This window comes from Rhinopithecus bieti, unplaced genomic scaffold (assembly GCF_001698545.2).
Source record: "Rhinopithecus bieti isolate Rb0 unplaced genomic scaffold, ASM169854v2 scaffold_6710, whole genome shotgun sequence".
NCBI lineage: Eukaryota > Metazoa > Chordata > Mammalia > Primates > Cercopithecidae > Rhinopithecus > Rhinopithecus bieti.
Genome location: NW_016805362.1, coordinates 2,570,464 through 2,582,035, shown reverse-complemented (window position 1 = coordinate 2,582,035; position 11,572 = coordinate 2,570,464).

The window sequence follows — 11,572 nt, the reverse complement described above, 5'->3', positions numbered from 1 at the left end:
GTCTAATAGGTTTTTAGTTGAGGTGCATGGATTTTCTGGGAATAAAATTTAAATAATAAAATATAAATAATAATTTTAGAACTTCAAGAACAACGTGGAAAAGTAGTGGTAATAGCAGGCATCCTTTCCTGTTTTAACTTCAGTAGCATACTTTTATTTAATATGTTGTTTGCTATTGATATATGTTGAATACCCTATCAAATTTAGATTTTTTAAATTATAATTTTACTCAGAATTTTTACATAATTCTTTCCTAACATCTATTAAAGTAAGCATATGGATTTTTCATCTTTAACCTACTGATACAATGAATTACACTAATAGATTTCCTGATGTTAAACCATTTAATAATTTTAACCCATCCTGAAATCCCTGTTATAAACCCAACTTGCTTACCGCACTTCAAAAATATGCTTTCAAGGGAAAGCTTATACACTGCTGGTGGGAAGGTAAATTAGTACAGCCTCTGTGGAAAACAGTATGGAGATTTCTTAAAGAACTAAAAGTAGATCAACACTTAGATCCACTCTACTCATTCTACCCAAAGGAAAATAAGTCATTATATCAAAAAAACACCTGCACACTTCACATGTGTATTTATTTGTTGCAGCATAATTCACAATTGCAAAGATATGGAACCAACCTAAGTGCCCACTGACCAATAACTAGCTAAGAAATGTGGTGCATACACACACACACACACACACACACACACACACACACACACCATGGAATACTACTCAGCCATAAAAAAGAAAAAAAATAACGTCTTTTGCACAACTTGGATAGAGCTGGAGGCCATTATTCTGAATGAAGTAACTCAGGAATGGAAAACCAAAAAATATATTAAAAAGAAAAAACCAAAACCAAAAAATATACTTTCAAATTCATTTTGTTAATATATTGAGTAAGGGTTTTCATCTATATTATTAATAATACAAGACTATAAATTTTTTTAACTTAAAATTATATTTGAATCAAAGTTATGTCTACTTCTCAAAACAATTTGGAAAATTTTCATCTTCTTTGCATTTTCTGTTATAATTTGAATAGCGTAGGAATTAACTATTCTTTTAAGGACAGATAGAATTTATGGACAAAACTATTTGGGTCTGGTTCTTACTGTAGTGGTAGATGTTTGACGTATTTTCCCCAAGAATTCTATCTTGATTGTTCAGCTCTATCACTTCTTGAGTCTGTTTTGACAATTCATTTTACTAACAGCCATCAATTTCATCTTGGTATTCAAATTTATTGACATAACCAGTTATTTTCATTAACTATTTTAATTGCTCTCATATTTGTAGTCTCATTTCTAATTTTTCTTCCTTTCCTGCTTTCTTTTTTGTCCCATTTTTTGAATTGCTTTGCAGGGGTTAGTCCTTTTCATTCAGCTTTCCAAAGACCTCACTTTTGGCTTTCCTTATAACACGTTTGGATTGTAAACAGAAAAAGGAATTTAACTTTTGGGTTAATTATTTCTTTGGTCTACTAAATTGAAGATAGTTCCAAAAGTTCACTGGCTTTTTTGTCTGCTCCGCCACAACCCCCTTTACTTCTTAAACAGAGTTTAGAAGAGGGCCAGGACAGGGGATTTGGGTCAGGGAAATTAACCTTGGCTGCACAGTGCGCCACTGTGAACCACTTTGTGACTTTCTTACTATGCAACATTGATTAATATACACTCTAGAGCTAACTGCTGGAAGGAGACACTGCCGGGCAGCTTGAAGGCGGTGTGAGTTGTGGTTGAGATTAAAGCTTTGGGATTAGACAGATCTGTGTTCAAATCCTGACTCTGCTACTCACAGATGGCGTCATTTTGGGCAAGTCCCTTTGCTACTGGTCCTCATCTGCTTGCTTGTGTAGGGCAGATTAAATGAAAAAAGACAGGAAAAGCATTTAGCTAGTTGCTTGTCACATCAGAGATCTCAGTAGATGGCAATAGTAGCGAGAGTTGTTCTCAATCTAATATCTGGGGGTCATATTATGGAGTCTCCATTTCTCATTTGCAAAAGGTAAGGTTCTGTTGCTTTGAAGCTACTCAGACAGCAGATTTACAAATACTTTCCTCTAGCAGCATGAGCCGTTTTCCTATCCTCTGCCAGAGCAGGGCAGCCTCCGATGGCCCATCAGGGCATGCCAGTCTTCTCTGTGCCTCCCCAGACAGCGTATCTGGTTAGATTACCTGTGTTGGAGAATCTTGCCTCCACGCCTTGAATTCAACAATAACATCTGGGCAATAAGGCTGTATAGGGGAAAAGGTGACTGACATATGCTTCCCCCACCTGGGTTATACATTTAGGACCTTTGAGCTTTGATGGCAATTTAAGGAGTCTGTTAGAATCCCCTTTGGAATGTCAAAGGAGGACACAAGGCCTCCAGGCCCTTTAAGATAGAGGGTGACGTGGCTGTTAGGCTCTGTCTCCTGAAAAGTTTCCTACCCTCCCTTTGCTTCCCATTCCCATGTGAATAGCTATTGTGCTGTATCTGGAGGGAGACAGATTGGGAGACATCCTGGAAATATGCTCTAATGCTGGAGTTTATCAGTCTTCATGAAATCCTAGATCCTATTCCATGGGATATGCTACGTGTCCAGTACCCAGATCTCTTCGGGTGTCTCCTGACAAATCACCTCTCACCCTCCATCCCCTTCTTATTTTCATCTCTTGGGGATTGTAAGGCCTGCAGCTATTGGAGGGGATGAGTCTTAGGACCAGAACAGCTGGCATACCTCTGTATCATTTATAAAGCTCAACACAAACATTATCTCACTGACCTCTTAGAATAATCCTACGAGGCCAATATAGCAGGTAGATTATTATCTCTAGTTCATAAATGAAGAAACTGAGGTCCAGGGAGGATACGAGCTTTGCCAAAGTCACACTCAGCAGAAGGAAAGCAGACCAAGGTTTCTACCACTAAGCCCAGTGCTGCTTCCACCGACAGGCTAGTCTCTCACCGACAGGCTAGATTTTGCAGGGGCCAAATCTCAAGTTGGAGATCCTGCATCTGGAAGTTCTTAGGGGTTCCTGCCCAGAGTCCTTAACTTAGCCCAATTTCCCTTAGCGAGGAAGAGGAAAGGCAGAGGGAGGGAGGGGAGAGAAGGGGAAGCGGGAGGAGGAGAGTTGGGGTCAGGGGAGAAGGAATGCTTTAGCTTCTCAAATTATAGAAACTTGTCCTCTGTTTTAACCTCTTCAGCTGCCCAAACCACTCCCAGAGCCATGACCCTTCAGTGCCTCTGGTTTCTGATTCTGATAGTTTCTCTCAAAAGTCCCCTGTGTAGTTTAGCTCTTCACATCCTCTCCTAGCAGAACACACAATATAAATGTAAACTGTCATCATGGCCTGGGACCCCAGGGAAAGAGATGACATTTTCTTGTGAGACTGAGAGGAGCAGGAGCAGGTGTGGGGAAGGGTTGTTTTGCAAATCAAATGTTGTGGAATGGTTTTTACAGTCTTGGGGTAGATGCAGTGTTTACAAAGAGGAAGTGGGATAATGGTCCTCAGGTTATTCTGTCTACAGTAGTGAAGAATAAGCAGACGGTGTGCGCCTGTGGTCCCAGCTACTTGGGAGGCTGAGGTGGGAGAATTACTTGAGCCCAAAAGTTTGAGGCTGCAGTGCACTATGAGTGGTGCCATTGCACTCCAGCCAGGACCACAGAGTGAGACCCTGTCTCAAAAGAAAAAAAAAAAAAAAAAAAAAAAAAAAAAAAACAGACAAGATCAGTGTATTCAGGGTACTGGTGAGTGCCTATTGAGCCCAGGAATTTGAATCCAGTTTGGGCAACATAACGAGATCCCATCTCTCCAAGAAAGGAAGAAGAAGCAGCAGACCTAGCTGATGATCTAGCTTAGCACTCTCGATGCCCCCTCCTGCCATGCTGATGCTGCGCGTTGCTCAGAAGTGAGGGGCATATAGGTGGCACTCCCTAAAAATAGGTGGCAATCACTCATTTTCACAAAATGGATCAACATTAGTTCCCATCCAGGGTGATTTTGCCCCCCTGGAGCAAAATCATTTGGCGTTTGGCAATGTCTGGAGACATTTTTGGTTGTCACAACTTGGACTGCTCCAAGGAATACCACTGTCATGTAGTGGCATGGAGGCCTGGATGCTGCTGCACGACCTACAATGCATAGGACAGCCCCACAGCAAAGAACTATTTAGCCCCCAGTGTCAGCCCTGCTTGGGATGAGGGGCTCTGGGTGAGGGTGAGGCCCAGCATGCAACATTCAGCCTGAGGATGTTGGCCGAGTGGTCAGGAGCTTTCAGTAGGGCAACACTGGTCAGTATGATTTCAGGGATCCATTTTTGTGTTTTTTTTGCCGTATTTTTTTTAAGTCCATGAATGAGACATGATTATATTCATACTGCAGAAGATTTAAACAATTCGGGAGTGAGGAGAAAAAAGTGTGACTGTTCTGCTTGCTTTCCTTTCTTGCTTTTACCCTTTTCTTCCTCTTCCCTCTACCCTTTCCTTTCTGAGGGCCTGGTCCAGGTGCCTTCAGCTGCTCACATATTTTTTTCTTATATAAATGGCATCATCCCACACACACTCTCATGTAATTTACTCTTTTCACTTAGCATTTGAGTAAATCAACTTCCAGGCTGTTCAAAGTTTCACAGTGAATAGATAGTGTCATATTGTGGAAGTAATCAAAGTAGCACTACTTTATGACACCTACTCTAAGCCAGGCAGGATTCCAGAGTCTCTGCGTGTGACTTCTTTAGTCCTCATAAAACGTTGTGGGTTAGGTGCTATTTTATGGATCAGGAAACGGAAGCACTCGGAGGCAATCTAGGTGAGTCCTCACTTTTTACCCCTGCACTGTCCAGAAAAGCTATTATCTGGGGACCAGGGAACCTTTGGTGACATCCACAGGTATTCATTCAATGCCAGTCATGTGCTCAGCACTGTGCCAGATATCTCTGCCCTCCAGGAACTCCTGGTCTCGGGGGAAATAACAGACAGACAGAAAGCAGCAGCTCATAGCAGCTCAGTGTGGCAGGGGTAGCAATGGGGACAAACTTCATAGACAACAGTCACCACTTGATTTATGCCTCAGCTGCCGGAGGGCAGTCCAGAGCCATTGTTAATTAGAAATGGCCCATCTTCATTATTCAGCCTTTGTGTCTCCAACTTTTGAAGCATGCCTTATTGTAACTTGCTTTATGATCTTGTTCCCAAGTTTTATAGCAGGAGCTGTCAGTAATCAAAATAATTCTTCTGGCTTTGTAAAATGGGAGGGTTTGGAATGCTGCTGTCTTTATTCCATTTCCAGAGCAGCACTTGAGATATAATTCTCATCATTTCCCAACTTTCAAATGTATTTCATTAAATATGTCACTCCTTTCCCTCCCTATCCTGTAATGTCATTTTTCTCTTTTACCAAGGATGACTTTCCAATAGTTTAAGAGAGCAAAATACACACATGCCCACTAGAATATAATACAGTTAAAGGAGCTCTTAGTTATCTCTGGACTGTGCCAGGCACTATAGCAGGTGCTGGGGAGGAGCTCACAGGGACATTCACAATGTCTTCGAACAATGGGACGAGTGAAATATAAAGACCACACACAGAGGGTTGTAGGAATCTGGGGTAGGAAGTGGATGCAGCTCTTTGTCCATGTACCAGGATGCATCACGCAGGGTGACCAACCATCCCTGTTTGCTTAGGACTAAGGAGTTTCCAGGATGCAAGGTGTTTGGTGCTAACATAAGAAAGTTCCAACAAATTATGACAATTTGGTCATCATGGTGTTAAAGAAAATAAGAAGGAGACCATTAGCCCAAGGTTGTCTCTGTATCTGGAGAGCAAACCAAAATCCATTTCAATGGAAATTGTAAAACAAAACTTGAGCTTAACCAATCAGAAATCACCAACCAACCTCTAACTTGGGACTGTCCACTGGATTATACCCAAATAAGGCAAATGCCAAGCTGTAGCCAATCAAGTAATTTCTCTACTTAGCTTCTGTGGTCAACCTATAAAAGTTTGCTGGTCATGCTATGGAGCAGAGCTCTTTGGACCTCTTTTGGTTTTGAGTGATGTCCAGTTCATGAACTCTCTAATGCTCAAAGGAATGCTGTTGAGTTGATTAATTTATTGACTGAGATAGAGTCTTGCTCTGTCACTCAGGCTCTAGTGCAGTGGCACAATCACGGCTCACTGCAGCTTTGACCTCCTGGGCTCAGCCTCCTAAGTGACTGGGACTACAGGTGCACACCATCATGGCTGGCTTAATTTTAAGAACTTTTTTGTAGTCACAGGGTCTCACTATGTTGCCCAGGCTGGTCTTGAACTCCTGGGCTCAAGCAATCCTTCCACCACTTGGATTGCAGATGTGAGCCATGATACACAGCCCGTCAAATTTATTTTTTCTAAAGCTTTTCTTTTAACAATGGATTAGCATAACACTACACTTTCTATGAGAACTCTGGCCAAGTTAGCCATGGATTGTAAAACACATTAAAAAAAAAAGGGCACGTGACCACAAAAGTCTATGGTAATGATGAGATTGCAGGTCTGGTTATTCAGACCCTTGAGGGATTGCTGACTGCACCCCTATTGTTTGTGCTGTGGTGAGGTTCAACATCCTCTGTGCCACCTGAGCTGTTTTTATTGTTATAGGCTTGGGGGCTGACCTCTAAGAGCCTTTCCAAGAGGCCGGACTTGGGCATCTGCTATTATCCCTGCTGGCAGACTGCAGAAGGCTGACTTCTGCTTTTGGGACAACTGCTAGTGTATTAATTTGCCATATGAAATAGGACTACCAGAGGGCTGAACATGCATGTCTTCTGACTTGTGTTCCCTGTAAGGGGAAATTTACACATTATATTAGGGTATAAGTTCAACTGAATGAGACAGATTCAAGATCCAAGTTTCATGGTAGCCCAAATACAATAGAAATTTGGTTATTTGCATATAAAAGTTCAAGCTCAGAAAGACCTTAGGGACCCAATTTTCTTCTATTTATTTGTTCATCATCCCTAGGGTGTGACCTCATCCATGTGATCCAAGAATGCCCGCTACCGTGTCTGCTTTCCAGCCAGTGAGAAGGGAGAAGGAGAAAAGGGCTGATGCATTTCTTGTAGGAGCTTGACACGGAGGTTGCCCATAACACTTTTCACATCTTATTGGCCAGAACTAAGTCACATGGACAAGGCTGGCTGCAAGGGCATGTGGGAAATATAGTCTTTATTCTAGGCGGCCATATATTCAGCTAGATGTTCTATTAAGAAATGAAGCAGATAAGAATATGCCACCCCAAAATATGCCATTTTAAAAAAGAGCTACAAGCTCTTTTCAATTTTCTTTTTTTCAATTTTCTTTCAATTGATAATCAACAGATGCAGGAAGAATTCTCTGTCCTCCTCTTATCTGCCTAAAAGCAGGGGATGAATTTCCCTATGAGAAGTGCCTTGTCTGAACCAGGAGTGGTAACTCATCACTGGAGGCAGAGAGTGGATACTGAGATGAGTTTGCATAAACAGACCCTACTAATAGCCGTTGTTGTCCATTAGTTTTCCTGTAACTCTCCTAGTCCCTTCCCCACAATTTATTGTCCCCTACAACCCAACCCCAAATAGGAAGAGAGGAAGTGAAACTATCCCTGTTTGCAGATGACATGATTCTATATCTAGAAAACCCCATAGTCCTGGGCCAAAAACTCCTTCAGCTGAAAGAACAACTTCAACTAAGTTTCAGGATATGAAATCAATGTATAAAAATCACTAGCATTCCTCTGAACCAACAACAACCAAGCCAAGAGCCAAATCAAGAACACAATCCCTTTCACACTTGCCACAAAAAAACCAAAATGTCTAGGAATACAGCCAACCAGAGATGTGAAAGATCTCTACAATGAGAATTACAAAACACTGCTCGAAGAAATCAGATGACACACACAAATGGAAAAACATTCCATGCTCATGGATAGGAAGAATCATTTTCGTTAAAATGGCCATACTGCTCAAAGCAATTTATAGATTCAATGCTATTTCTATGAAACCATTAGTGACATTCTTCCCACAACTAGAAAAAGTGATTTTATTATGTATTTATTTATTTACTTATTTTTTGAGACAGAGTCTTGTTCTGTCAGCCAGGCTGAAGTACGGTGGCAGGATCTCGGCTCACTGCAACCTCCACCTCCCAGGTTCAAGTGACTCTTGTGCCTCAGCTTCCCGAGTAGCTAGAACTACAGGCATGTGCCACCATGCCCAGCTAATTTTTATATTTTTAGTAGATATAGGGTTTCATCATGTTGACCAGGCTAGTCTTGAACTCCTGGCCTCAAGTCATCCACCGGCCTTGGCCTCCCAAAGTGCTGGGATTACAGGCAGGAGCCACCATGCTGAGCCGAAAAGCTATTTTAAAGTTTGTACGTTACTGAAAGCAAGCCCAAATACCCAAGGCAATTCTCAGCAAAAAGAACAAAGCTGATGATATCACATTAACTGACTTAAACTATACTGCAGGGCTCCAGTAACCAAAATGGCATGGTACATAGTCCAACGGAACAGAATAGAAAGCCAGAAATAAAGCTGCACACCTACAATCATCTGATCTTTGACAAAGCTTGACAAAAACAAGCAACGGGAAAGGGTTCCCTATTCATTAAATGGTGCTGGGATAACTGGCTGCCCATATGCAGAAGATTGAAATTGGACCCCCTCTTACACCATATACAAAAATCAACTCAAGATAGATTAAAGACTTAAATGTAAAACTTAAAACTATAAAAGCCCTGAGAGAACCGAGGCAATGCCATTCTGGACATAGGAATGGGCAAAGATTTCATGAGGAAGATGCCAAAAGCAATTGCAACAAAAGCAAAAATTGACAAACGGGATCTAATTAAACTAAAGAGCTTCTTCTGCACAGCGAAAGAAACTATCAACAGAGTAAATAGACAACATACAGAATGGGAGAAAATATTTACAAATGATGCATCTGAAAAAGGTCTAATATCCAGCACCTATAAGGATCTTAGATTAACAAGCAAAAAACAAACAACTCCATTAAAAAGTGGGCAAAGGACATGAACAGACATTTTCAAAAGAAGACATACATGCAGCCAACAAATAAATGAAAAAAAAAAGGCTCAATATCAATGATCGTTAGAGAAATGTACATCAAAACCACAATGAGATATCATCTCACACCAGCCAGAATGGCTGTTATTAGAAAGTCAAAAAATGACAGATGCTGGTAAGTTTGTGGAGAAAGGGAATGCTTATACACCGTGGGTGGGAGTATAAATTAGTTCAACCATTGTGGAAAGCAGTTCCACAATGTGGCGATTTCTCAAAGAGCTCAAAACAGAACCACCATTCAACCCAGTAATTCCATTACTGGGTACACACCCAAAGGAATAGAAATCATTCTACCATAAAGACACCTGCACATGTGTGTTCACTGTGCATTATTCACAATAGTGAAGACGTGGAATCAACCTAAATGCTCATCAGTGAAGACTGGATAAAGAAAATGTGGTACATATACGCCATGGGATACCATTTTTGCACTCATAAAAAAAATGAGATCATGTCCTTTGCAGGAACCTATATGGAGCTGGAGGCCATTATTCTTAGCAAACTAATGCAGGAGCAGAAAAAAAATACCACATGTTCTCCCTTATAAGTGGGAGCTAAACGATGAGAACTCGTGGACACAAAGAGGGGAACGACAGACACTGGAGCCTCCTTAAGGATGGAGGATGGGAGGAAGGAGAGGATCAGAAAAAAATAATCCCTGGGTATTAGGCTTAATACCTGGGAGACGAAATAATCTATACAACAAACCCCTGTGACACAAGTTTACCTATATAACAAATCTGCTAAAACCTAAATTTTCATGTACCCCTGAACCTAAAATAAAAGTTAAAAAAAACCCTCTGTCTTGCTTAAAAAACCCACTCAATTCCCTTTTCCTTGTGAAAATGGCGTATAAGCCCCAGTTCTGTCTGCTTCTTTGAGTTTCACTTCTTTTCTGTGAACTGTCATGCATGTAAATATTAACAAAAAACGTGTACCTCATCGCCTTTTAAATCTACCTTTTGTTTGTTTAATTCACTGGCCTCCAGGCACAGAATATAAGAGGGGAGAGAAGAAGTTTATCTTCTTTGACAGAAAGAAGGGGAAAATTAGTATCAGGAAGGTAACTAAAAGCCTCGGCCTTGTCTTGGAAGCCGAGTTACGACAAGGATGTTGTTGGCTGAGCACAGAATTGAAGAAAGGGGTAACAGCTAAATGTTTCATTGGTGTTAGAGCCTTTACCATCTTTTTCCAGACTACTCAAGTGTGCAGACCATGTCACTGTATGCCCATGGAGGGCACTTGGGGCCCCCTGATCTCTTTCTCTGCTACTCTTTCTGTGTGTTCTAGGCTGTCCAGCTTCCTCCTTTTCAATATAGAACCAAGAACCCTGCTCATCATGTAGGAGTGTGGGATTTGATTTTTTCGGTGGAATGACAAGTACTTTTTCACTGGACTTTAAGCTTCATGCAGCTAAGGAGTGCATCTCTCTTATTTAGCACCATCTGGGGTTGGAGCCTGGCATATCCCAGTAAGGAACTCTATAGATGTTTGTTAAATTAGCAGCTAATCTTTCCTCTTCTGATATCTTCACTCCTTAGAGCTGTTAAGCTCATTTGCTCTACAGCAGATGATTTTCTTTTTCTTTTTCTTTTCTTTTCTTTTCTTTTTTTTTTTTTTTTTTGAGACAGAGTCTCACTGGGTCACTCAGGCTGGAGTGCAGTGGCACAATCTTGGCTCACTGCAACCTCCACCTCCCAGGTTCAAGTGATTCTCCTGCCTCGGCCTCCTGAATAACTGGGTTTACAGGTGCCCACCACCATCCCTGGCTAATTGTTGTATTTTTAGTAGAGACAGAGTTTCACCATTTTGGTCTCAAACGCCTGACTTTAAGTGATCCACCCGCCTTGGTCTCCCAAAGTGCTGGGATTGCAAACACGAGCCGCTTTGTCTGGCTAGATATTTTTCAAGTAAACACAGACTTCAAATGCACTCCTCATCCTGGCCCTGGAATACAGTCTCTCACAAAGTTAATATTCAAATATCTCTCCCATCCTTTAGGTGAGTGGTGATTTCATGTTCAACTCTGAATGTTTGGGGGAACCTTGACATTCCCTGCTCTTATTTACCGTTCTTGAAATAATTTACTACACCATTTGCTACTGAATTTAACTTCTTTTAGCTTGCTGCTGATTCCCTACGTATCAGAAAGTAACTTTGTTATTTAAGAAGCCAGATTAGACTGGGTGCGGTGGCTCAGGCCTGTAACCCCAGCACTTTGGGAGGCCAAGGCAGGCGGATCACAAGGTCAGGAGTTCGAGACCAGCCTGACCAACATGGTGAAATCCCATCTCTACTAAAACTACAAAAATTAGCCGGGTGTGGTGGTCCACATCTGTAATCCCAGCTACTAGGGAGGCTGAGGCAGGCGAATCACTTGAACCCAGGAGGCAGAGGTTGCAGTGAGCCGAGACTGCGCCACTGCACTCTAGCCTGGGCGACAGAGCAAGGCTCCATCTCAAAAAAAAAAA